Source organism: Fukomys damarensis, unplaced genomic scaffold, assembly GCF_012274545.1.
Source record: "Fukomys damarensis isolate Sample0158 unplaced genomic scaffold, DMR_v1.0_HiC HiC_scaffold_17, whole genome shotgun sequence".
NCBI classification, from domain to species: domain Eukaryota; kingdom Metazoa; phylum Chordata; class Mammalia; order Rodentia; family Bathyergidae; genus Fukomys; species Fukomys damarensis.
In genome coordinates, this window is record NW_022900929.1 from 915,821 (window position 1) to 942,846 (window position 27,026).

The window sequence follows — 27,026 nt, forward strand, 5'->3', positions numbered from 1 at the left end:
GTGAAAAGAAGCTTATAAAAGGAGGAACATGGGTCAGGGATTTAACTCAGTGGCACCACGCCTTCCTTGCAAGCACACGGTCCTGAGTTCGATCCCTGGTACCAAAAAAAAAAAAAAAGCGAGGAACAGGCACCCCAAAGAAACAAATGACACAAGGCACACCTCAAAGATCTCAAAGCTAGCAATGTCCGGCACCCTGATGAAGAATTGTCTCTGCATCTTGGTGTTCCAGGTCTTGCTAATCCTGACCACCAGCCACTTGAACATCTTGTCACAGATGGCTTTGCCCAGAGCCCCAACAGAGTTGCTGCACTATTCCATTTTCTAGCCCTTTTGCACAAATTCATTGTCTACTTTGACCTGGGGCCTGGTGATACCCTTCTGGAGTTCACCAGAATTGAGACCCATGAGATGGGTGATTTTGTCAGCCACTGAGTAGAGATGAAAAAAGCAGGTGAGTGGAAGGAAGATGGTGCCATGCCCAGGAGATACCTCGCATTTTCTGTTGTGATCTTGGAAGGGGTGAGGGGGAAGATGGAAGAGCAACCATTTTGCCAAGAAGAAAATAAAGATACTTGGTATTTCTACATTTTCTTGATGCCAAATAGCAAAGCAGACCAGAGAAATCAAAAGCCTGCCTCTGACTCCCTAGTTTGCCTTTCTGAGAATATCAATGACTGAACTTGCCAGGAACATCCATCTGGATTGTCTGAAATGTCCACAATGCCCCGCAGAGCAGGGAGCCCCTGCCACCAGATGCCTTGTCACTGAACATCCCAGCTAGCACCTACCCTAGTGGTGTCCACTTCAGCTTACTCCTCTCTGGGCTTCTGCTTGAACTTCATGTTCCCAAAGTGCATGATACTCCTGGTCAGCTTGTACATACTGATCTTCTCCTCAGTGCTGAAGCCCAGCATGTCAAAGACAACCTGCCAAGCCACAGAGAGGGGACACTTGGCTCCTCATTCCGCATTGTACAGGCCAAGCCAGCCACTGTGGGGCACTCCAGTGGGCACTGAAAAGGATGTGGGTTCTGGAATTAGGCACATCTGAATGGGGAGGTCTGTTTCCTCCAGGAAGCCCAGAACAGACTTTCATAGGTTTACTTAATGTCTCTGTCTCTATTTAGCCATTTGCAAAATGAAGATAGTAGATTAGAGTGATAGGTAAAATGTTTAGTCCAGTGCTTGACACATAGTAAGTGCTCAAAAAAGGGAAGTCTTATTATTATAATAGCAATAGTTTTGTTGTTAAAACTTCATACTACAAGAGCCAGGCGTGTGGTGCATGCCTGTAATCCCAGCACTTGGGAGGCTGTGAGTTCGAGACTAGCTTGGGCTACACAGTGAGTTCCAGGGCAGTCTGAACTACATAGTGAGACCCTGTCTCAAAAACAAAAAACAACTTTATATTACATAAGTGCTGGGAAAAGGGAAGAGCAGGATAAATCAGGCATGATTTCTGTCATTAGAGGAGGGCAGCCAGGTGTAGCGACCCAAGCCCATAATCCCAGAACTCTGGGAGACTGAGGTAGGAGGATTACAAGTTTGAGCCCAGCCTGGGTACTTAGTAACTTAGTGAGCTCTTGTCTCAAAAACAACAACAACAACAACAACAAAACAAAACAAACTGGTATGGTGGTGGCAAACCTAATAGCCTAATAGTGTCTTGGTCAATGAAGCACCACATATATTATTGGTGATCCTGTAAGATCAAAATGGAGGTGAAAAATTCCTCACCTAGTAACACTGTGGCCACTGCAACATCATAGTGCAACACATTATCCACATGTTTGTGGAGATGCTGATAAGCAAACCTACCCTATCTGTAAGTAGCAGAAAAGTATGGCACAGAAATTTATGTACATAATACTTAATAAGGATATAATACTTAGTAAGAAACAACTGTGTTACTGTTTCTGTCTTTACTGCTCTATACTTTTTCATCATTATTTTAGATTGTACTCCTACCCCTGCCCCGGATACTGGGGATTGAACCCAGAGCCCTCCCACTGAGCTACATCTCCAGCCCTTACAAAAAAAATTTTTTTTTTAGACAGGGTCTCATTAAGTCACTAGTTGCCCAGGATGGGCTAGAACTTGTGATCCTCCTTCCTTAACCTCCCAGAATTCTGGGATTGTAAGTCTGTGCCACCACCCCCAGCCATTCCTTCTGCTTATAACAAAAAAGGCTACTGTGAAGCAGTTCACAGCCTTACACTGGCAGAAATCTCATACATCTTGTGTTAACTGGTCTCTCAATTGTACCATGTCTCTTTTGCTTGATTTAATTTCATGTTGTTTGTCCATCATGGCTCTAGGAGCAATAAGCTATACCATCTATAAATACTAAATAGCCTAAGCGAATAGTGGGCTCGCCACCCAGATGCAATTATGCTCTCTGATGTTTGTACAATGAAATCACTTAACACATTACCAGAATGTACCCCTTTGTTGAGCAATGCATGACTAATCCTAACAGAAGTCACAAGAGCTTAGTGCCATGACAGGAGATAGAGCGCAGTGGTGGCTGGGAGGACGCAAGAGTCCCTTCCAGCTGAGCCGGAGAAAAGTTCCGTGGGAAGGATAAGTCCCTATGGAATTTTAGTTCAACTCTTCAGAGAAACTCTGATTGCTACAGCAGGCTGGGGATAAATGCCAGGTACCACCCTAGAAATTTTGAGTAAAGACTCTGGGCTGCTGTCTCACAGCTCTGAGTGGCCCACCCAACACCAGCTGTGGTGGCCATGAACAGTAGGTCTTTCCTGCCCCGTGCCAGCCACACTGACCCACTCATGTCTGTGATCTGCAGCTCCTCCCTGTCGTCCATGTCGTCCATCACAGTGACACTTGCCTGACCCAGTGGTATTCCTTGGGGTTGAGGACCAGCAGCAAACTCTCTGCCAACAGCAACCCAGCAGGTTAACAGTTTGCTGATTCTTGACTATCTTCTCTTTCATTTCTAATCACATCTCCAAACGCCTCTCACAGGGGAGATGTAGGGACAGGTATCATGGGGAGCACAGAGCTGAATAGGATGTGATCCCTGCCCTCCAGGACCACCCAGTGTCCCAAGGGGACTGGGACAGGTTCACACAAGGAACTTAGAGAGGAGAGAGGTTCACAGGAACTAAGCTCAGTGTCCTCACTACCTGCCTTCAGTAGATAATATGGGGAATAAATGAACTTGTATCATTTCTTTCTCCTCTCCTATAATGGGTGTTACACACTTCAGTGCAGAAGGTATCATGATGATTTCCATGAGCAATATAATCATTGCATATAACACACATGAGAATGTTATTGCTCCTACAAAAAATGTACTCAATTCTAGTTTTCTTCAGATGTGTGCACCTCTTCATCCATCTCTCTCTCTCTCTTTTTTTTTTTACTTTTTGGGAGGAGGTAGGTGTAAGAAATGTTTTCCTTTCAGTGCATGTTCCTGATAAAGAAAAACTACAGCACAAGAAGAATGAGAAATGGTGACTGCTGCTTTGTTCTGTATCAGGGAGGCAATAGGCTTGGTAGGGAGTTTGGTGAACAACAGAGCTCAAGCTCCCGCTTGGGGTGGGGGTGTACCCCCACTTAGCTGCCCTAATTAGTGTCACATAGGAGGGCAGGCTCCAAGGTACTTGTTCTTCTGCTACTTTAACAAAAACCAGGAAATTGGATTTTTATGGAAAATCCACAAATTTCAAAATGCTATCCATTATTTAAAAGTATACTATGTGTACAGCCCACCTGTGAGTGAGGTATGGTGCTTAGTACCCTCTTCTCTGGCTGAGTTAGGAGGCGCGCGCTCGCGCGTGTGTAGGAAGTTAAGACTTCATCCTTCCTCCCACCTAATAGACTGAGCAGATCTACAAGGACAGTTGAGCATGTTGGTGCCTGCTCAAGGCATCCGGTTAAGTGGGTGAGTGTATTCTGCTCTACAAGCTGTGCAGCCAGTGTGGGCTGTTTCTACCCAGAGAAGGGCCTGCTATTGCTCTTGCAGTCACTAGTCCTGGGGTAACTGTGGTCATAGGCTAACCCTGTACCGCTTGCTATCTGAGCATCAAACCCAGAAGCAGTAGCCCCAAGACGTGGAGAGTCTAAAGCCTCAGATTCCAGGTTCACATTTCAGCCATGAGTTGAAGACTTCCTAAAGCCCCATCTGAGAAATGGGCCAGCAGTGGCATGAGGCCTCATGGGCTGCTGTGAGGATGAGATACACAGCTGGACTTTGAGAAAGCTTCCCAGAAGTGGTAGATACTCTAACTTTAAACCAAAGGGATCATGGCAGGACCACAGGGGTAACATGAGACCCTTCACACACGGGAAAGTGAGCTCAGGGCAGACAGATAGACACCAGGATCATTACCAACAAGTTCAGGCTTTTTGTTAGAGAGAATCTGGTAGAAAATGTGGTAGTCGCTCTTGTGAGATGATGCAAGATTTCTCTAAGAGATCCTAAACAAGAGTCAGTAGGCATCCAGTAAGTGCACACCATTTCACCCAAAGTTCGGGTCCTAGGGACAGCAAGACTCTCTCTTTCTGGAGCCTGCATTGCCATTGGAGGCCTGACCCTTCCCTCTCCCCAAAGGCTGCAGGCCTTGGGGGGCCTGATTGCCAGTGGCAGGAACCCAGCTATTGACCCTAGGGACTTTGCATTGAACTGCATCTCCAGCCCTTTACAATTTTAAGGTTCTCACTAAGTTGCTCAGGCTGAGCTCAAATTTGGAATCCTCCTGCCTCATCCTCCCAGAGTGCTGCTTTGAAATTCTTAATAATTTTAAAATAAGGACCATTCATTTTCATCTTAAAAAGGGCTTCAAAAATTAAGTAGCTAATCCTGCCTGGACAAACCTTTCAAAGAGACCTGACTCACAGCTCTTGATGCTAGCTCCTGCCAGTTTGCCTGTAGTCCCACAATGAATTAGAATGAACTTGCCTTGTACAAGGAAGAGAGGGGAGGGGATGTGAGAGAGGTTGTTCACAGCTTTAAAACAATTGCCTCCCAGATCTGAGGGGCTTCGTAACAGTGCCCAGGAAGTCATAGGCGGCTGTGGAGGATCTAACTGAACTGTGTGTGGAGCTGTGGGTGTCCCGAAAAATGAGCCGAGAAGGAAAAAGATAAGGTGATGCTAGGTCTGAGGTATGCGTGTGCTTTGGGATTTGTGGGAGATGAACACTCAGCAGGAGGGTCTAAGACTCTTCAAAACTTTGTGTAGAGCCCTGGCCTCATGGGAACTTGGCCACAGCCAGATGGTAGGGAGTCTCTTCATCAAGAAACCCCATTCCCCTCCCTGATCTGTGGCAGGGCCACAAATGAACATTCCTGGAAAGAGGCTTCTTGCTGTCCATCTGGGCTCCTCCTGGACCTATTTGCAGTCACCTCTTCCTCACCTTCGCCAACTCCACCTGCCCTTTTGCCCTATTTGCTAAGACCCCCAGCAGCTCACTGGCCTCAGCTAAGGAGGAGTCCCAGAGAGGGCCTAGACTGCTCTACCATGGGCAGAGCCTCAGGAAGTGCTGAGATCTTCCTGTGATTTGGGCTTTACAGATCCTAACCCTAAACCATCAGGGCCACTCTCCAAGTTCCTTCCCAGCCTAGAAGAGGTCCTAACTTCCTGGTACTATGATTCTCTGGGTCCCCTGTGTGGCCCTTCGATCACCATGATCCAAGTCTCTGCACCAGAGACACTTGATTAAATACTGAAATGGAATCTACTTGCTGGCTAGACCCTGATAGTCTTAAAAATCTCTGGGAACAAGATGCCTCAACTTGTCTTATCGCCTTCTCCTTGGTTTAAATCATCCTCAATTTCTTTACCTGGAATGGGCTCATGAGACTTGTCCTACCACCCCCAGACGATTCCTATTGCTGCTATTCACACTTACAAAGTGAGAAGAATTGTTCCGCAGTGGTCTTGGTGTTCCTGAAGGCCTCCAGCCAGGGTTGGCCTGGATGATTTGATCCTCCAGGGACCCCTGAGACAGAAAGCAAGCCAAGGAAGAATGACCAGTTGGCTGCTGTCTGAGGATCTGGGGCAGAGTAACTGGGCTTGCAAATCGTAGTAACTTTTGTGCCTAGAACCCAGGAAGGTAATGGCTTGGGGAGGCTGGGAAATCAGGGCTTGAGGGGCCATAGGTTGTGACCTGGGAGGAAGCCCACTCCTGACAATGTCCCTCTGTGGCCCTGTGGCACAGAAGGGGTGCATGGGGACACTGGCAGCCTTGATTCCCAGCTGCTGCTCCCCGGCTTTGCTGTCACTGGAGAAACCCCTGTGGACACCTGGAAACCCTTCCCTTGCATCCTCAGTCTTCCTGGGAAATTCTTTTTCCTCTTTGCCAGCATTTATAGCTGCTGTTGGCCTGCCAAGGCTCCTTGTACTCATGGCGTGGCCAACGCCTGCAGAAGCAGCTTCACAAGGAGACTGCTTTCCACTTTCTCTTCTTCTCCTCTCCATTTGGGGGCAAGAACCAGGGGTGGTGGCCACTTCTTCCCCACGTGACCTAACCCAAGTCTTTTCTCTCTAAGTCTCAGTCATATCCTCCACAAAATGGCCCTAACCCATAGAGTGGCTGTGGACCAAATGGGCTTGCAGTGTGTGCCACAGAAGCCTGGATAAGGGAGCTAGACTCCAGTGCACCCCATCAGCCCTCTGTGGACTGTTTGCCAGTTCCTCCAATATTGGCAAAGTACTGGATGACTTTCTCCATGTTCTCAGTCTTTCCAGTGCCAGATTCTCCACTGCAGGTGGAAATTGGAAGTGGACAAGCAAAGGAAGAAGAGGGGGAATTGGCCACAGAGAAGGGAAATCATCAGAGATACATATACTCTGTACATTTCTCCCCCAGCCTGGACAGATAAGCAGGTGGCAAGGCCTTGAGGACATAAGTCCTTCCCATTGGTTTAGCAGGTGCAGCCTCCGTTGCCCTGTTAGGCCCACTTGCTGCCTAAAGAGTTCTGCTCAAAGCCCCCCAATTAATTCTAAGGAGGCTTAATTATATGTGTAAGGCACAGACCTAATTATATGTATATAGACAGAGAGACAGAAGAGACACTTATGTGATTAGCATAGACTGATTTTCACAATCTGTAGGGAGGAAAACAGCAGCAGGAAGACATAATTAGGGAACATTTAGAAACTAGGCATTTGACAGTGCCCTCACCAAACAGTCAGCCCTTCTCTGAACCATGCCCAGCTTTCAGAGTTGTGCTTGGGTAGAGAATGTCTCCCAAAGTCTTATGTGCTCATAGGTAGGGTTTTAAAAGGTACTTCAATCAGGGGGCCTCTGTATTCATCTGTGGACTGATCCAGAGATGAATTCAGAGCTAAGTGTATTGTTGGAGGTGGGCCTGTTTGAAAGAGGCAGTCACTGGGAGTGTGACCTGGAAGGGGGCATCTCCCTCCTAGTTCCTCCCTTCTCTCACTGCTTTCTGGCTAGCATGACATGAGATTTCCTCAACCCAGACCCTTGCTCTATGCTGATTCTGAACATGCACTAAAACTGAAATTGTGAGTCAAAATAAACCTCTTCTTTTCTTCTTAAGTTTGCCTCAGCAATGAGAGAGTGAGTAAGACAGCGAGTAGTCTCAGTCACACTTTGAGGCCAAACATTCAGGGTCTTGTGGGATTTGGGTCTTTGTGCCTACCACTGTAGCATAGACCCTTGTAGAGAGGACCAAGAATTTACCAGCTACTCCATTCCTAGGAGTCTTTTTCCTTCAGCCAGAAAGCTGCCTAGTTATAAGCAACATAGAGAGAAATGGCAGCAGCTGGGCTTGGTGGCGCATGCCCATAATTCCAGCACCCTGGAGGCTGAGGCAGGAGGATTGCTGTGAGTTCGAGACCAGCCTGGGCTACATAGTGAGTTCCAGGTCAGCCTCAACTACATAGTGAGACCCTGTCTCAAAAAACCAAAACCAAAACCCAAACAAAACCAAAAACAAGATAGAGAAATGGCAGCAAGCTGTGGTTGTACACACGTGTAATCACTCTGGGAGGCTGAGGCAGGCAGATTACAAATTCAGGCCTAGTCTGGGCAATTTAGCAACTTGGCAAAACTCTGTCTCAAAATAATAGTGAAAAAAAATAGAAAGGGCTGGAGATGCAGCTCAGTGCAAGACTCTGGGTTCAATCCCCCAGTATAGAGAGAGACAGAGACAAAGGGGGAGAGGGAGAAGGAGAGGGTGAGGGAAAGAGAAGAAAATAGCATAATGGAGCCATTCTATGATAAAGATCATACAGATAATGGTTAAGATTGTTGACATCAGTTCTGAGTTTGTGAGACTTAAATGAGGTGACATGAGGTAAGGCTGGTGCTCGGCAAATAACTGTTGTAGGCAAGAATGAGGGCACCTGGCACTGATCTCACAGGCCGCTGCTGCTGCCCAGCATTTAACTCCAACGGGGGTGGGAGAGTTGGGGGCTTGGGATCAGGGTTGAGATGAGGTGGCATGTTGTCCAAATGCATCTGGAGCTACCACAGTCAGGGAAGGCTTGTCTTCCCCACCCTGGCCCTAGAGACCTCAGCCCCACGCATCCGTGGTAGGGACAGTCAGAGATGGAGAAAAAGTGCAATGACATCTCCTTGTGCTTCTTGCCCTTGTATATGTTGGCCACACGGGCTCCAGAGATGGGCAGCCACTTGTAAGGGTTGACACACAGAATAAGTCTGAGTAGGTCTGGTGGAAGACAAGGAAGATAGTTAGCTGGCTCTTCCTCCTAGTGCTCTCTTTCCTCAGTCAGTTCGCTGGGCCCCAGCCTGTCACTGAGAAGGCTGAGTGTACCACGGATTTCTCCAGGAGAGATACAGTGGTGCTCTCTCTGAGAGCAAAATCTGCCTGTCTGAGTCTCCTTTCATTAAGCAAAACAAACCTTCTCTTTAATATTTATTTGCCTCGTTTTCCTTTGGGTTAATTATGTGCAGAGGTAACACAGTTATCACAGGGACATATCCCCAGCAAAAAGCCTGTCTGCCTCCTCCGTGTCCAGACTGCCTCCTCCCACAGATAAGCACTGTGTTCATTTCTTATATCCTCCTCCATGGCTTTGGAGGCATATGCAAGCAAACCCAGAGACACATTCCCCCTGGTTTAGAACAAAAGATAATATTCAACAATTTTATGTCTTGTTTTTTCCATTTAATATATCAGAGATTTTCCAGGAGAGCTCACCGAGAAATCTCCTAAATGTCATAATAGGTTTAGAGTCTTCACTGCATGGACACACATGGTCCACTGCTGGTGGGCAACTGGATTGGACCTACTCTTGAAAAGAGACCCCTGACTTCTCTTTTCACTGCAAGATGGCAATTTTGTAAGAAGTCCCATTAAAAAATAAAAATGACAGGGTCAGGGTTTTAGCTCAGTGGCATCATGCCTGCCTCACAAGTGCAAGATCCTGAGTTCGATCCATAGTACCCCCAAAAAAGAAAAATACAGAAAAGCCAATTAAGAGAGTAAAAGAAATGAGCTTAGAGAAGGGAGAATAAATGAGGGCAGGAAATGACTAAATAAATGGGTCTCCAACTCTCCTTTCTCTTCGTTGGACAGTCGCAGTGACCTCTGATGCCTCTATTGTTGCCTCTTTTCAATTTTATGTTACCAATTGCCCATTTTAGTCCAAGTGGGAGTAAACACCCCCAGCTTCTCCTTGGCATAATGCAGTAAATTGAGCTGTTAAAGGGAACATTAAATAGAAAGTGGAAGAAAAGAAGTAAAGAGAAGATAAAATCCATTGACAAGTTGAGGGTGTGATGCAGAGTCTCATCCTGGGACCGTGGCCACTGAGTCACTCTTTCCCTCCAGCCCTGTCTCAGCTGGGGGTGGGGAAGCTTCCTGGAAGCCAGATGTGTCCCCGTTTTGGTCAAGAGGGATATGAGAGGGAAGCAGTTGGGGTTGAGGGAGGCGTCCCTGCCTCTCAGAGTTGCTCAACTGCTGGTAGTGTTTCAACAGAAGTACCTCAGTATAACAAGTAACTCCCTGGCCTGGTACCTCAGACCACACTCTACAGAGCCTGTGGGGCCTTAATCCAAAGACATTGTGTGGCCATCTGTAAGATGCAAGGGCTGGGCTGCAGAGTGGCCCCAGTTAGCCTCAGCCCTGAGCCTGGTCTTCAAGCCCACCCACATCCTCAGCCTAAGTTCTAGGCTCAGCCAGAAGAAGTAGATGTGGTTCTTCCCAGACCAGAGCTCCAAGGACATCCCCACAAGCCTGCTGGCCCAGCAATTCTTATCTCTTCTGATGCTGCCTGGGGTTACATGGTGCTGCTGGAGGTCTGAAGCTAGAACCAGAATAGTATTAAAGTAAGACAAGAGGAGAAGCCATCTTGGCTATAAATGTAAACCCTGGGAGAGTTTGGAAGAGTAGAGTAGTGCTGCCCCCCTCAAAGAGGGGCAGAAGACATACACCCACCCTTCCTCATTGTCACCCTCCCTGCCAGTCCCTGCCATTTACATAGATCCTCATATGAACATATTGTGGATGCGGATTGTCTAGGACGCCAGCCTAATTCAAGAAGGTCATGTCTGCCATGTAATTGCCCTGGAAGAATTTGGGCAGGTTCATCTGCTTGATATCATCCTTCTTTACAGTGAGTGTTTGGGGGTGGGGATCAAGGTGCATTAGAAAATAGTGCCTTTATGACCACAGTGACATCTAGCACAGGGTCTCATACACCCTCTGGTGTCTTGGAAGGAGCTGGAGCAAGGCATCCAGTGGGACATCCACAGCCCACTGTGTGACTTGGGACAGGCAGGTATTTCTGAGGCCGTATGAGCCTTAATTTTGTCCCCTCTGAAGTAGAGAGTATGATATTGCCCTTGGCTGGTGGTTTGTGGCTGGGACAATCACACAGACCTAAGTGAAATGATGTAAAAGTACCTTGTAAATCGTGATGTTCCCTCCCTATAGTACAGAGCACATCTTACCTGTGCTTCTCTGCCCACTCAGGTCATGCTAGTAGATGACCAATGCTTGCTCTTTTTCAGAGATGTGACTCTTGGTGCTCTACCTTGAATGTTAGTGATAGTTTCAAAATAGCAATGAACTCTACTTAAAAAAAAAAAGATATCATCAGCTGAGTATGGTGGCCCAGGCCTGTAAGACCAACACTCTGAGAGGCTGAGGTAGAAGAATTGCCAGCCCCAGGCTGGGCAGCTTAGTGAGCTAGCAAGACCCTGTCTCAAAATTTTAAAAAAGGGCTGGAGATGTAGCTCAGTGTCAAGGTACTGGTTTCAATCTCCAGTTCTGCCTGCTACAGAGACATTCTCCTACTCCTCCCAAACCACCTTGAAGGAGAAAACTAAAAGCAAGCAAGCAAAGAAGACAGCAAGTGAAAACAGCAATGAGTGCCAACCAGCAGATGTATTAGCTCCTGGGTAAAGACAGGCAGCTCTCCTCACTCTGCACCCAGTTTCTTCATCTGCCATTGAAAATTAGCACCAACTCTTAAGTTCCAGCATCTGGGACCAAGCTTTAGATACATGATTCAGAAAACAAATATTTTTCAGTCATAGGCAGCCTTAGATGTGAGGCCCGAACACATACTGAGATATCTGAAATTTTTAATAATTTATGAGTGCAATAGGCAGGTAATCTGAAATCTTGACAATTCTGGAAAATCCACTCAATAATGATCACCACACCCCTAGTGAATCAAGCTGGGTTTTACTCAGAGATCTTTTCCAGTGGTTTCCAGATTGCTGAGTCTCATACTTTCCTTTGAGCTCCAGCAGAGGAGTGGAAAATTTTGCTTTATCTTAGGAGCCAGGTTAGTTTATCACAAACTCTACTGGGTGGCTTTTCCACCACAGGTGCTCAAAGAAGTTGAATACTGTCTTTAAATTTGCATCCAAACTAGGCCTCTGGAGCTCCACTGACCATCATTTCTTGCAACACTGCACTGTTCTGCTCTTCTGAAAAGTATGCTTCTCATGAGCATTGAGCTTGACTTTCATGTTCAAACTCACTTAATCTCAGCTATGGCTTTGTTTCTTCTTTTTTTCTTTTTATTGAGTTTACTGGGTACATTTTAGGTATACAGTACAGTTACATTCATTACTGGGATCTTGTACCTTTACATGAAAGTCTTGGTTCTCATTTTTTCCCCTTGTCTCTCTTTCTTTCTTTCTTTCTTTCTTTCTTTCTTTCTTTCTTTCTTTCTTTCTTTCTTTCTTTCTTTCTTTCTTTCTTTCTTTCACCTTGCTGTAATTTAAGCTGGCCTTGAACTCACTGTATAGCCCAGGCTGGCCTTGAACTTGCTGTGATCCTCCTGCCTTGGACCACAGGTGCTGGGGCTACAGGTGTGCACCACCATACCATGCTTCTATGGCCTCTTATGTCTGCTGCCAGGCTGCTCAAGCACAGGTACAGAGGAAAGTGCAGTGGTTGCAAGTTCTGGTCATCGAAGGTCTCTGGGTTCTTTTATTCATAAAATTAACCAAGGACTCCCCCATAGGGAGACCACCATGGAGAGATGGTAGGTAATACGGAGGGAGCATTGGTATATAAGCTAAATACAGTGGATTTAAATCCAAGTTTATCACTTGTCTTTGTGATCAGGGGCAAGTTACCTGAAGTCCCCTTGATCCTAATTTTCCCTCCTTGCAAAATAGGGTCAATAAATCCAACTATAAAAGGTTATTGCAAGATTAAAAACAAAACTCTCAACTGCCTCACCAGGGTTTTGCCAAGGTGGTGGGAGCAAGTTAGGGGTTTAATAAACTAAATTTTCTACCACTCTTTTAGGTCATACCTCATTGTAGATCAGCAGAGAGAGTGTGTTGGTAAACTAGATGTCTGGGTAGAAAATTCCCTGGTTTGTACCATTTGCTAATTTTCATGGTACCAATTGTATTTTGGCTGATAGCAAGCTACTGAAGGTTTAACAACTGGCTGTGAAACCCCTGAGTGTTTAATATTGGGTCCTCACAAGCCAAGTTGGTCCAACACACCACCACCCGGCAACCAGGGGCTCAGAAGCCACCACCTGTCCCTCTTGCTGCTGAAGAGCTCACCCAGGGTCCAAGGTGTTTTGCGCCTTGTCTCATATTCCTTACGCCACTATGGGCCGGGGGCTATGACCCAAGACGGCAAATGGATGTGCTGTTCACTCTCATTCTTGGAAAATACCAAGTGTGATAAAAATATACAGTGAATGTTTGTATTTAAAATTGTGTTACTGTCAAAGACATGTTGCCATGAATCCTCCTCGGTGTACCCCCATCAACTCACGCCATTGTTCTTGCTGCTTTTTAAAAAATGTTGCTTGGTTTTGCTTTGTTCTTTCAAGGGAAAAGCATGTAGGCTCTGCTTATACTGAGAACACACGGTTTCCTTGGTAGTGTTTGTTTGTTTATATACGTTGCCAATTTAGTTCTCATAATATCCCCGTGAGTAAGGTATTTCTCATAGCTAAGCCTTAACATTAGGACCTTACTAGCAAGGGCTGTCCAGACTTCCTTCAGTTTTTAATATTTGTTACCATAACATTTAAAAAAAGAAGCTGGGCGTGGTGGCACACGCCTGTAATTCCAGCACTCGGGAGGCTGAGGCAGGAGCATCGCTGTGAGTTCCAGACCAGCCTGGGCTACATAGTGAGTTCCAGGTCAGTCTCGACTACATAGTGAGACCCTGTCTCAAAAAATAAAAACAAGAAAGAAAGAAAGAAAGAGAACAGGTGGTCAGGGGACCACAGGTTGGTTGTGCCTGGTAGGTCAAAGGGAAGAAAGTCAATTTTTTTGCCTTTTTAAAATTGGTATGTTTGTAATACATAATAAATATATCCTCACGATGAGGAGTTGGTACATTTCACATCTTGATCCTTTTTGCTGCTTCCCCCCTCTACTCCCTCCTGTCTGCCCCATCCCCAAATTCCTTTGTCATCTCCACATAGGTCGTTGCCACTTCCTGAAGCAGTTCTGGAAGTCCTCTTTCCTGAGTGCACAACTACGGCAAATTCTGCTGCCTGATGTCATCCAATGAAAAAGCAGCCTTGTTTAAACACGGCAGTATATCCTCATCCACCTATTCCGCAGTTCTTCCCTGAACTCAAGATAACTATGCAGGGTAAATATTTTGAATCGATTCAGGACACAGAGACAGCCACACAGCAAAACCAAAGACATTAACGAAAAGGGGCTTACAGAGCTGCTGCAGAGAGTGGCAGGAATGATAAGTGTATTTGAAGTGAAGAGGAGATTTTGAGGGGGGCTAATGGCAATGTGTCCTTTACTGCAATAAATGTTTAAAGTTTAAACATTCACTATATTTATCTATTACACAATGTAGATTTCACTGAGAAGCTCCTTGGGACTATAAAGATGTGTGGTCATGATACGCCTTTACAACTGTAGAGGGGGCTTTCCGGCGTCCTGTCTCATTAACATCTTTGCTGTGATGCAGCCAAAGCTCAGAGAGGAGGAGCATCTGGCCAAGGGCTGCACAGCTTGGTGCAGTTGAGTCTGGACTTGAGCCCCGCACAGGGAACTCACAGGCACCTGCTCTTTTTGCCACCCGGCCTCCTGAGGATGAAGTGTGCAGCAGTACCCACCACCTCAGAGATCATCCCCCACTCACCTGGTTGGTGATCGATCGTCTTCACAGTGACTCGGTCACCTTGTTCAGACCAGATCTCCCCTGCAGTGAAGCCCTCCTTGTCTTTGACCCGGCAGGACTTCTTGATGTGGTAGGGCTTGTTCATGGCTTCAATCCTCTCCTTGTCGGGAGGTGCCAGGAAGGGCACGGGGTCCATATCAACCCTGTTCTCCCCATTGTACCCACCAGGCATGGTGGCTTGTCTGCAGAAGGAGCTGGAAGGAACTGAGGGCGGGAACCAGGACTTCCGGGACGCTGTGGGGAAAGGCCAGGGACAGGCTGCAGAAGCTGATAGACAAGCTGGAGCAGAAGGTCCTGACAGAGATAGAGTTTGCTTCTCTCATGTCCTTAGGAAGTACAGGTGCTACTAGCTTCATAATAAAGGAGAAGAAATATAATAACACCTCACAGCTATGTAACACTCACGCAATCAAAATGCCTCAGCATCTCGCATCTACTATGTTCCTCATGCTGAAAGGCAGGGCTCAGAAAGCCCATTTTATGGAGAAGACTGAGGCCAGGAGAGGTTAAAGCAAAAGAGATGGAATACAAAAACAGTGATCATTTGGCTTTCATTTCCTTCAGGCATGAAGAGAGGCCACATGCCACAGTAGTTCCAGCCCAGCTAGAGGGTTGATCTCAATGCACATTACAGATATTCCCCTTTCACTTCAGAGTGGAACAAACATCTCAAAATATTGTTTATACTCATCTCAACTTTGAGATTATGGTCTCATCAGATCTTCAGTTGGATGTTATATTTAAATCTGTTCAATAAAAAGGGCATTTGGTATTATGATATTGCAAATTGATTTTGATATTCCAATAGCAGTATTTCATTTTGTTTTCTTTGTTGCCCTGTGTGTTTTAACTTATGCCTTTAAAAGTACCTGACTTGTGATGGTTCAGCACTAATGATGGTTCAGCTGATAGACAATATTCTGACTGTCTGACTTTAGAACAGTACGGAAACATACTCAAGGTTATTCTGCTTTTTACTTTCAATCCAGTGGTCAATAAATTATAGTGAATTTATTACAAAATAGGCTTTGTGTTAGATAGTTTTGTCCCAGTGTAGGCTACTGTATGTGTTCTGAGCGTGTCTAAAGTGGACTAGGGTTAGTAGACCAGATATAATAAATGGGTTTCTGTAATCCCAGCTCTCTGGGAGGCTGAGGCAGAAGGATTCGAAGTCTGGGTCCAGCCTAGGCAATTTAGTGAATTGGCAAGACCCTGTCTCAAAATTAAAAAATAAAAAAAGGTCGGAATATAGCTCAGCACAGGGACCCTGGGTTCGATCCTCAATGTTACAATAATAAATAATTAATTAATATTTTAAACATTAAAATAAAAATGCATTTCCAGTTCATGACAGATCTATCAGGATGTTAGCCCATTGTAAGCTGAGGAGAATGCGTAATTTGCAGGGATCCATCAGCTCTACCAGACGTCACATAGGTCCCAGAACAAAATGATTGCCTGGATCGGTGATTACTGCTCCTAAAATGAGGCCAGGCTGACATAAAGACTGGAGTTCTCCATTTCCAAAATTCAGACAGTTTCTCCAGAAAGGAGGGGAACTAGGGGCTCAGAGGAACAAGAAGAGAAGTCTGGTGCCTCTCTAGTTTGTTTTGGAGATGAAAAACCTTCTTGAGGTTTTGGAAAGGCTGTGATTCTGAACCCCTTTGCCCACAGCTCTGTTCTTAAGGCCAAGAATGCAGCCTCCATTAGTAAATAACCCTATGGGGATATCTCTAAAAGAGGCTGAGTCAGGACAGACAAGGAGGATCACTATAAGTTGAAGGCCAGCCTGGGCTACATAGTGAGTTCAAAGCCAACTTGAACTATATAGTGAGACCCTGCCTCAACAAAAGTAGTGCGAATCATGATGGAATTATTTTCCCATTGTAGACCCTGAAGCCCCAGGTTAAAAACTGCCTGCACCCTCCCATGTCTGGTATGAGGAACAAAGTCCTACCTTCTGCTGATAGCTTTGAGTAGCCTTCGTCCAGCCTCCAGGAGGCCTGTTTTGTGTTTAGCTGTGCCTCAAGTCACCATGGGCAGCTCAGTTGCCTTCCTGGGGCTTCTCCTTTTAGAAGCTACCATTGCTCAACATAAACTTTCCAATTGCATTAGCTTTTGGTTGTCCTAGCTTACCTCTTGTTCTGCTTAACACGGATGGAGCTTACTGGGGAGATAAGACCAAAATTCACACAAAAAGGAAATGCAATACGTAGGGGAAGAACAAAAAGGGAAAAGAAAAAAATGTGAGAGAATGAAAAGATGAAAATAAAGTGTTTGTAGATGGGGAGGGGAGGAGGGGGTGAAGGGAGGGCAGAGGTAAGGGGAAAAAAAATGAGAATCAAGACTTGCCATGTAAAGGTACATGATCCCAACAATGAATGTAACTGTACTGTATCCCTAAATGTACCAATAAACTCAATAAAAAAAAAAAAAAGGAAATGCAAATCTCAACAGAGCCAGGTTAAGATGCTCTAAACATCTGCCCACCTCTAGGGACTGGATTCCTTTTCAATTGTTTGGGAGTAGAGGTGAAATATTCTCCTCTGTTTATACCAATCAGGCCGCTTCTATCTAAAAAGAAAAAAAGCCAGGCGTGGTGGCGCACACCTGTAATCCCATCACTCAGGAGGCTGAGGCAGGAGGATCGCTGTGAGTTCGAGAATAGTGAGTTCCAAGTCAGTCTCAACTACATAGTGAGACCCTGTTTCAAAAAACCAAAAAACAAACAAACAAATAAATAAAAAGAAAAACTGTGGTTCTGCTATGAACCACAAACTAAGATACCCTTGTTGTTGTCCCCTGAGGTACAGAGCCCTCCAGCTAGGCGCTGCCCTGGAGGATGCTCAGGTCTCCAATACCAGGCTCCATCCCCTTCGGTGGCCACGACCCTCCCTGTCCATCGTGACCCCTCCCCACGCAGACCACTCTGTTCCCCTTAGAAAAAGCAGGGTATCTCTGATAATCAAGATCTGTTTTTCAAAATCACAAACACAGAACCGAAAAAAAATATAGCTCATGGAATGCGAAAGCCAAATGCATCCTCAGAGGGAAAAGACGCCTTTCCAGGACCTGGAATGGTACAGGAAAGGGGGCTGATCTGGGTTGGAATCCAGTTTGCTTGGGTCTCACTGTGGACAAGCTGTGAGCCTCCGCAGCTCTCCGCAGCTGTGCATGAATCCGAATGGCCAGTGGGAGTGCAGTACAGGCTGCCTGGAGGACGGAATGAGGTGCCACCTCGGCAGCCCCTGGGGACAGGGAGGTGCTCAGGAGACGCCCATTCTTGCTTTCTTCTCATCAAGATATCCACTTTCCTCGGGGGCCTTCTGAGTCTCTGCGGCACACGCTCTCCATTCCCCGCCCCAGCCCCCAGCTCTGCAGCACCTACCTGGAGCACACTGGAGGAGACTACGTGTCCAGCAGGTCGGGCCATTCCCTTTTATACCCGCCCTAAAGGTCTGATCCAGCAAAACTTTAAAAAAGGCAAGAAGTCCTTAGGGCTCTGCGGGCTCAGCTGGCTTTGCCTGCTAGGGCCTGACTGGATGCTCCCGGGTCCCTCTGGGGGATGCAGTGATGGCCCTGAATCCAGGACATTCCCCTTCTTCCCTTTGCCTTTGTGGGGAAACTGATGTCCTCAGCCAGGCGTATGGACTGAAAGCAGAAATAGAAGAGCTGGGTAATGAGTTTCACTGGTAACGTTCAAGCTGCAACTCCACTCAGGAGGAGCTGGCTCTCGGGGGCACAGCCTGAGTTGACAGCAGCAGCCTTTGGGGAGGATGAGTGGATGACGCTGCCCTGTCCAGTGCTCAGGGTGAAAGGTCCAGGTTAGCCTGAACTTCACTCTTCGTGATGTCCAGGACCCCCCTCTAGCCCCACAGACAACAGGAACCTTGTGGAGTCACGGTGCAGGGCCAGGCTCAATCCCCAATCCCTGCCTCTTAACTGTTCTGTGGCTTCTCAGTCCTGTGCCCTCCAGTCCTACCTGCCCCATCCGAGAAGTGGGGGGTTTGGACGGTGGACTTTAGGGGTCCTCTGTGCTCATTTGGAGAGGATCTCTGGGTCTACACCTGGAGGATGCTTCTCCTGGCATGGGCCGTCACCCTGTGTCTACACCTCAAATCCCCAGTGCGTTCCACCCCCCACCTTGGAGTAAAATTTACATGACCTAAAGTTAACCAGTTTGCACAATTCAGTGGCATTAGTACATTAACTGTTGTATGACTAGCACTTTAATCTAGTTTCATGGTATTTTCATCAGCCTCAGAGGAAACCCAGTACAGTTTCTCCCTAGTCCCCGGTACTCCTTCACCCCCAGTTTGCTTTCTGACTCTTTGCTTTTGCCTGTTCTGGACATTTCGTGTAAGTAGGATACAATATGTGGTCTTTTGTTTGTGGCTTCTTTTGTTTGGCATGTTTTCAAAGTTCATCCATGTTGAAGCATGTACTACAACTTCATTCTTTTGTATGGCTGAATAATAAATAATCCATGGTGTGGATAGACCTATATGGATAACAGTTTCTTTTTTCTTTCCTCCCTTCCCATTATTTATTTATTTTTAATTTTTTGCAGAAGTGAGGATTGAACTCAAGACCTTCATCCTGAGCTACATCCCCAAACCCTTTTTTAAAATTTTTAAGTTTGAGACAGTGTTTCACTAAGTCTCTAAGTTGCCCAGGCTGGGCTTGCATTTTCAGTCCTCCTGCCTCTGTCTCCTAAAGTACTAGAATTAAAGGCATGTGCACTATGTCCCACTTTGATGGCAATTTCTTGATCTAGTTATCAGGTGATGGACCATTTGGATTGTTTTGGTTCCCGTGAATAATGCCGCTGTGAACACACATGTACAGGTATTTATTTGAGCACCCATTTTCAATTCTTTTGGATGTTTTCCTAGGAGTGGAATTGCTGGATTATATGGTATTTCTGTTCCACTTCTTGAGGTAAACAGCACAGTTTACCACAGAAATGGAGTCATTTTTCATTCCCCTCAGTAATTAACAAGGGTTCCAGTTTCTCCACACTCCAATCAATACACACTATTGCTCCTTTTCTTTTTAAAAAACTTACAGCCAACCTAGTAGCTGTGGAGAGGTATCTTATTGTGATTCTGATTTACATTTCCCTAATGATGAGTGAATATTTAGGATCTTTTCATGAGCCTGTTTGTGCATCTTCTTTGGAAAAAGGTTTCTTCAAGTGTTATTGTTGCTGTCATTTTGGTTTTTTTGGTACCAGAGGTTGAACCCAGGACCTTCACACTGAGCTACATCTCTAGCCCTTTTTTATTTTTTTACTTTAAGGGCCAGGGATTTAGCTCAGTGGTTCCACCACCTGCTTCACAAGTGCGAGGTCCCAAGTTCAATCCCCAGTACAAAAAAAAGAGAGTTTTTAAAAATTTTGAAACAGGGTTTTGCTAAGTCGCTAAGTTGCCCAGGCTCAGCTGGAACATGCCATTTTCCTGCCTCCACCTCCTAGAGTGCTGGAATCACCCTCACGTCTGGCTCTTTGCTCACTTTTAAATTGGGTTGTCTTTCCGTTGTTGAGTTGTAAATCTTCTTTACATACATCCAATACTAGACCTTTGTCAAATACAGTATATGATTTGCAAATATTTTCTCCCATTCTCTAGGCTTTTTCCACTTTCTTGATATCTTTCAATACCAAGCTAATTTTGATGATGTCCAATTTATCTACATTTTCCCTTATCACTGTGCAGTTGATGTCACATTTAAGAAAACACTGCCAAAGTCAAGGTCTTAAAGATTTGCGTGTGCATCTTCTTCTAAGTGTTGTATGGGTTTTGCTTCCATACTTAGATTGTGGATCCCATGACTTGTTCTTTTTTTTTTTTTTTTTTTTTTTTTGGCACCAGGATCGAACTCAGGAACTTATACCTGTGAGGCAGATATGGCACCACTGAGCTAAATCCCGGACTCCTCCCATGATTTGTTCTTAAAGGAAAAAGGAATCACTTGAGAACAGAGCTGATTTCCTTGTTTTATCTTTCCAGGTTTGAGAAGCAGCTATTTTAAACCCAAAGGATCTTTTATATGTACTTATAAATGCTTTTCAAATGTTTTCTGTTATAACCTGACCCTTGTAGCAAACCCTTTAAATGTGTATTATTGTATTCCAACAACTAGAATCTAGCAATGAAGAATCATATTCATAAGCAATTATGGCACTGACCTATTACCAAGCGGCTACTCTGCCTGAGTATGAGCCTCATTTCTCCCAAGCCATGCCTCAGTTGCCCCAAAAGTAAAATAAGATTTTGGCTGAGACAGACTCCAAACGTGGCTGTTGTAGTCAGTCACTGGGATTGGGGAGTCCAAAGCTTTGAGGTGCTATTCCCCCAAGTCTGATCACCTAAAACAGGGCTAGTTTTTGTTTTTGTGTTTGTATTGTGGTTCTAGAGATGGAACCTCAGGTTTTGCTAGTGCTAGGAAAGTGCTGTATTGCTGAGCTGCACCCCAGCCCAATAGTATTGTGTTTAATATCTTTTGCGGTAGAACTTTTCATGGGCAGATGCTTTGTGGCCTGGTTTGTAAACAGAAAAAGTAGAGGATTTCTGAGTAAGTCAGGGGAGGAGGCCTGGTTTCACACAACCCTCCTTGGGCCTTTGAGGACAACGCCCAGACATCCAGGAGAGGGTATGGGGTGGGGATGAGTTCATCCTCAGGACACCCTCCACCTAGCTCAGGCCCCAGGGTGCTTCCTGCTTATTCCCACATGGTCATCAGCCTGTGGGTCAGCAGGACAGAAGCCAGTGGGAAGAAACAGGATCCTGCCCCACTGTGGTCCTGGGAAGGGACATTCCCAGGCAGGAGCCCCAGTCCAGGTCCCACAGGAAAGAGCACATTCCAGTGGAGTTGCTGCTTGGAGTGTAACGAGGAGACACTTTCCTGAGGAGAGGCAGGGTTAGGGGAAGCTCACAGGCACTCCCTGGATAGGTGATCAGGTCTGGCTGTAGGAAAAGCTGTGACCCTCAGGGGCACTGAGCAGCTACTTCCCAGCCAGATCCAGTAGCAGCCAGGTTCCTCTCCCTCCAGCTAACTCATGCCCTCCCTGCATTTTCCATGGCCAAGCCCACCCAGAAGTAGAGAGCAGGGACTCAAAGAGGTGGCTGGGGAAGGTCAGACTTTGGGAACACAGGGTGAGGTGACCAAGGGTGGTAAACAGACCTGGAGCACACTCAGCATCCAGTGTGGCAAGAGCTGGCCCCTTGGTCTTCCACTCTCTCCTCCTCTTCCTCCACTTCTTCATTCTCCTCCTCCTGGTGGTTTGAGCTTTGCATTGGAGGACTTTTAATGGTCATAATCCCAGAAATCTCCATGTGAGAAAATGTGCTGTTCTACAGAGAGCCCTCAAAGAACCTGTCAGGTGATGATGACCTCCTAAGAGCATGTGGGTATGCGCACTGCTTTCTCTCTGCCTTTGAAAGTAGAAGTGGGTGGAACCACTGATTGAGTTTGCTGGGGAGGCCCATGGTATTCTGGGGAAAGCAAGTGGACTTGAATCTGCAGGGGAAAACTCCCTGGAGTCAGAGTTGGTGTTGGTACAACAATAATGACAAAGGGGTCCTGTGTTCATTAGTTCTTTTGGATCCTTCCCACACCCTGCAGAGGTGGATGGGGCTGGTAAGTCATGGCCTCCTTTTAGCTCACAGACTCAGAGAGGTGAAGCAATTCGCCCAGAGACACACAGCGAGTCATCATCTGATACAAGACGTCATTGTTCTTTCTAGCATGTGTCATCACCCAACAATGTTTTATAGACATTAGAACCCACTCAGCTCGGCTCTATTAGCCCTTCACTAAAGGCTCAGTCCGTAATACTGCTTCCCAACTTCAAATGCCCCTGACAAGCAGAAGTTGCCCTGGTTATCCACAACTTCCGTCCCATTTGGCTACAAATCAGAGATTCTGTGACTCCCTTCTTGGTTTGGATCATTTGCAATTAAAAACTCATAGAATTTGGAAAAATTCTACATATTATTGATTTTTTTTTGTGTGTGTGTGATACTGGTGATTAACCCAAGGCCTTCACACTGAGCGACATCCTCAGTCCTGTTTCATTTTGAGGCAGGGTCTCACTAACTGGATAAATTTCCCAGGCCAGACTGAAACTTGCAGTCCTCCTCTGAGCCTTCCTTGCACTACCACACACAGCCCCTATTGCTGATTTACTACAAAAGCTATTTTAAAGGACACAAATGAAGAGCCAGATGAGGAGACACTTTGGGTGAGGTTCAGAAGGGTCTGAGCACAGGGGCTTCAGTTCTGTGGGGTTGGGGAGCATCAGTGTCCCAGTACCTGGCTGTGTTCTTGATCACCAGCCAGGAAGCTCTCTGCACCGTAGTTCAGGGGTTTTCATGAGGCTTCATCACAAAGCAGGATGGATTATTAACTCCATTTCCAGCCCTCCTCCCTTCCCAGGGCATGGGGGTAGAAGCCCGAAGTTCCAGGCTTCTGATCTCAGAGTGAACTCCATCCAAGAGCCCACCACCAGTTGCCTCATTAGAACAAAAGGCACTCTCACCCCCAGGAAATCACAAGGGATTCAGGAGCATTGTGTGAGGAATAAGGTGAAAGACCAAATAAGAGGATAAAAGATGCATCTGGCACTCTTAGCTTTCAAGAATTTACAAGGGTTTCAGGAACTCTGTGCTAGCCCCTGGGGGCAGAGACCAAATAAATATTGTTTTTATTATGTCACACCTGATCTCTTTACCAAAAGACAGTAAGTAGAATGTGATAGTCAATAATTTAAACTCTGGAGCCAGTTCCCTGGGTTTAGGCCCCAGATTTACCTACTTACTAGTTCTGTGACCACTCTGCACCTCAATTTTCTTGTCTGTAAAATGGACATGACAGTGGTACTTACCAAATAGGACTGTTATGAGAGTTACATAAATTTGTGCATGTGAAGGACCTGGTGCGCACTTGCCTGACAGTATGTATGTATTGAATGAATGAAAGGCCGATCCATGTGACAGAGATATTGACTGAGTGCTGTGTTCAGTCTGGGCAGTAGTTGAGATGGGATTTGTTCTTGGAATCCACATCCAGAAATCCCAAACTTGGCGTGTGCAGGAGTTGGTCCCCACACCCCTTTCTTTCCTCAGTTACTTGTTCAGCTCTGTACTGGTTTCTCTGAAAGAAACTAGCGAAGATACAAAATTAGCTAGATGTTCTCTCTCTCCCTTTGAGGAGTTTTCATGGTCCCTCTTGACCACCAGGAGGGAAAGGAAGAGCTGAGTCAGCCCAGGGAGGGCGGAGGAAAGGCAGACATAAAGGTGTTAGGGGAGGCTGTGATCAATCCTGAGTCCCCATCCACCCTGCCATCCTGGGACCATAGCCCCAGACTTTGGATCAAACTGAGTTCTCAGTAAATGTATGTCGAAGTAATCAGACCAAATCAGGAAACCAGAGCCAGAGATGTCCTACATGTGCCAGGCCCCAGTCTGGGAGCAAGGGCTCCTAGAGTACGCCCCTTTTTATGAGTCAAAGAGGTAACTGTGCACTGTTCTACTCACTGAGGGAACAGCAGTGAAGAAAAACACACACACACACACACACACACACACACACACACACACATACACACACACATCCTGCCTTCAGGGGCTTCCATTCTAGAGCAACAAGAGGGACAGTGAACAAACTGGGCAGGCTGTCAGGAGGGGTAAATACCTCTGGGAACAGTGCTGCGGGAAGGGGTTGGGAGTCCTTGGGATGCATTATGAGCTTAAACAGGGTTCTCTGAGAGGGTTACATGTGGACAGAGACTGGGAGAAAGCAGGGAGGGAGTCATGAAAGAACCTGGAGAGATTCTGAGCAAAGCCAACAGCCTGTACAAAGACCCTGGGGTTAGCGGGCCATGGGCACTGGAGGAACAGCAGGGAAGTAGGGTAGTTGGGGTTGAGAGGACCGGAGGCAAGGTGAAGGATGCAGCTAGTCGGTGTTCTTGGTGGGCATTTGAGCAGAGTCATGGTGTGGTCTGCCTTCTGTTGTCCTGGGCATTGGTCCCAGACCAGACTGGAACATGATCAGGCTGGCATCCCGATCGGGAAGACTCTTCCAGATTGGGCCACAGGAAGCCCAGGCCTTGGACCCAGGGTTTTATCCTCAATGCTTTCCCCACATCCAGGGAAAGAGTTCCAGTGGGTCCTGACACTATTCCGCAAACTGACACCAGTGACCCTGCCCCTTAGAATAGGCCTGAAAACCCCAACTGTTATTATGAGAGCAGGGCTCTCTAGCAGAGGCATACTCCAGAGTCTCCTCAGGAACTTAGTGGGATGCAGTTTCTGTAAACTCACAATCCGAAGGCTTGAGTTCTCAGGAATCTGCATTTTCACATGTTCCCAGTGATCCTTATGCTTGGTCACCCTGACAGGTAATTGCTAGAAAATCCCTATGAGTCTCACAGTTGTGGAGAAGTAATTTTATCTCCACGTTTTTGTCTACATCATGGGAATATGGCCTTTTGGGGACAGTTCTAGAAATCATGTGTCTCAAAATAGTAGGCACTCAATAAATGATACTTATCATTTTCTTTATATTTTATTATTGTAAAACTCTCCCTTACCCACAAGTCTGTCTCTTGGAGCACCATCCATTTTTCTGGTACGAAGGAAAACATTGTTTCTAGATGTTGGTTAACTGGATTAAAGTTGCAGCTTAACCACAGAGCCAGGAGGTAAAGTCTTTCAAACCCCTGGGTTCCTGCCTGCTCAGAGGTCCTAGCCCATTCAGGAAACCCTGGCTGGCACCAGCAGCTCTGAGCCAGCTTTCCAGGGAAGTGAGCAGAGGGCAAAATGTGCAGGAAGCTACTGTAGAGCATCAAACAAATGGTGAGAATGAAAGGCTGAAAGCAACCTAAATGTACATCCAGAAGGGATTAGTTGAATAAAAGGTGGTATCTTTGCACAATGGAATCTATATCTATATATATATCTATATCTATATATATATATATTTATTTATGTGTTGTGAATATATATTGTGGTACTGGGGATCGAACTCACCAGGCAGGTGGCAGCACCACTGAGCTAAATCTCCAGCCCTTCAATGGAATGTTTTTAGAACTGAGGATATAGATTGATATTGATTGCCATGCAACAAAGGCCTGCAACATTATTGTTGAGTTTTATAAACAAGGTTCTTGGGCAACTCAACTCCATTTTTGCAAAATGGAGCTTCTGAGGACACTGAGAATCTGACCAGGAGAGCTTATTTGAGAGGATGTTGAGCCAGGTGATCCACTGATAAGCTCTGGGTGATGAACTTTCAGAAAACGTCTTTGAATTTATCAGTGTTGCTTGAAGTGTTTTTTGTTTGTTTGTTTGTTTTCAATGAGGACTATTTTTAATATCTGAAATTATTTGTAAACAAATACCGGATGATACCAAAAGGCACCCCTTGGTTTTCCACTCCCGGGTAGTGGTGGGAGGGTCTTTCCTGCAAGCTGTAGAAGGCACATTCTCAGCTGTTGTTTGGTACCAAGGAGGAAGGAGAAAGGGGATCAGTGCCTTCCTGGGAGGGGTACAGACAAAGCCTGGCAGGTGCACTGTGTGCTCCTTGAAGACCAAACATGGACTCAGAGCCTGGGCCTGGAAATAGCCTCTTGCCCCAGGGACCATTGGAATTCTGCAGGGTCATCTCAGGAAGAGGACAGCCCAAGCAGGTGTTACTGGAAACTTCCTTGCTGGTTCTGAATGGAAGATGGGACCTAGGACAGGCTCCTGTACATATAACACTCCTGATGTGGGGCTGAGAGGAACCTGGGAGCTGACCGAGGACTTCTCCAAAGTCAGCCCAGGTTGAAGAGTCTCTGCTTCCAAGCCAGCTGGATGCTTCCTAGTGAATGTGAGTTCTGTGAGACCCCAGAAACCTGGCTGGCAGGCTTCTAAAGACAGACTTATCTAGGTATACAGATGTTTCACATCATAGATAGATAGATAGATAGATGGACAAACAGATAAACAGACAGACAGAGCACCAAAAATGTATACACACTCCAGGAAAAGAGAAACTGAAGTGTGTATACATTTTTTTGACAGACTCTGTATATACTGTTCAGACTTCTATTTCAATTTGATTTTACTTGAAACTGAAGTGCCATTTTCATTTTATTATCTGGTAAGTACCTAAATCTAATCTTGAAAGTATTTAAAGAAAGTATCTTTTCTTTTTTCAGTTCAGTACTGGAGATTGACTGACCCGAGGGCTTTTTCTGTTAGTTAGTTAGTTAGTTAATTACTTTCTTTGTTTTTAGACAGGGTCTTGATAAATTGCCCAGTCTGGGTTTAAACTTACTATTCTCCTGCCTCAGCTTCCTAGGCTATCTAACTTTTCAACCCCTTTCTCCCTCTATCTCTCCAACCAGCCCAGCATCATTGCTGTTTGTCAAGAAG

The 27,026-nt window shown here is 46.0% G+C and overlaps 1 pseudogene; it reads right to left on the reverse strand.

The window, feature by feature from the left end:
• LOC104875352 overlaps nt 1-14,776 on the reverse strand; it is a 50,791-nt pseudogene extending 36,015 nt beyond the window's left edge.
• Between the last annotated feature and the right edge of the window lie 12,250 nt (nt 14,777-27,026).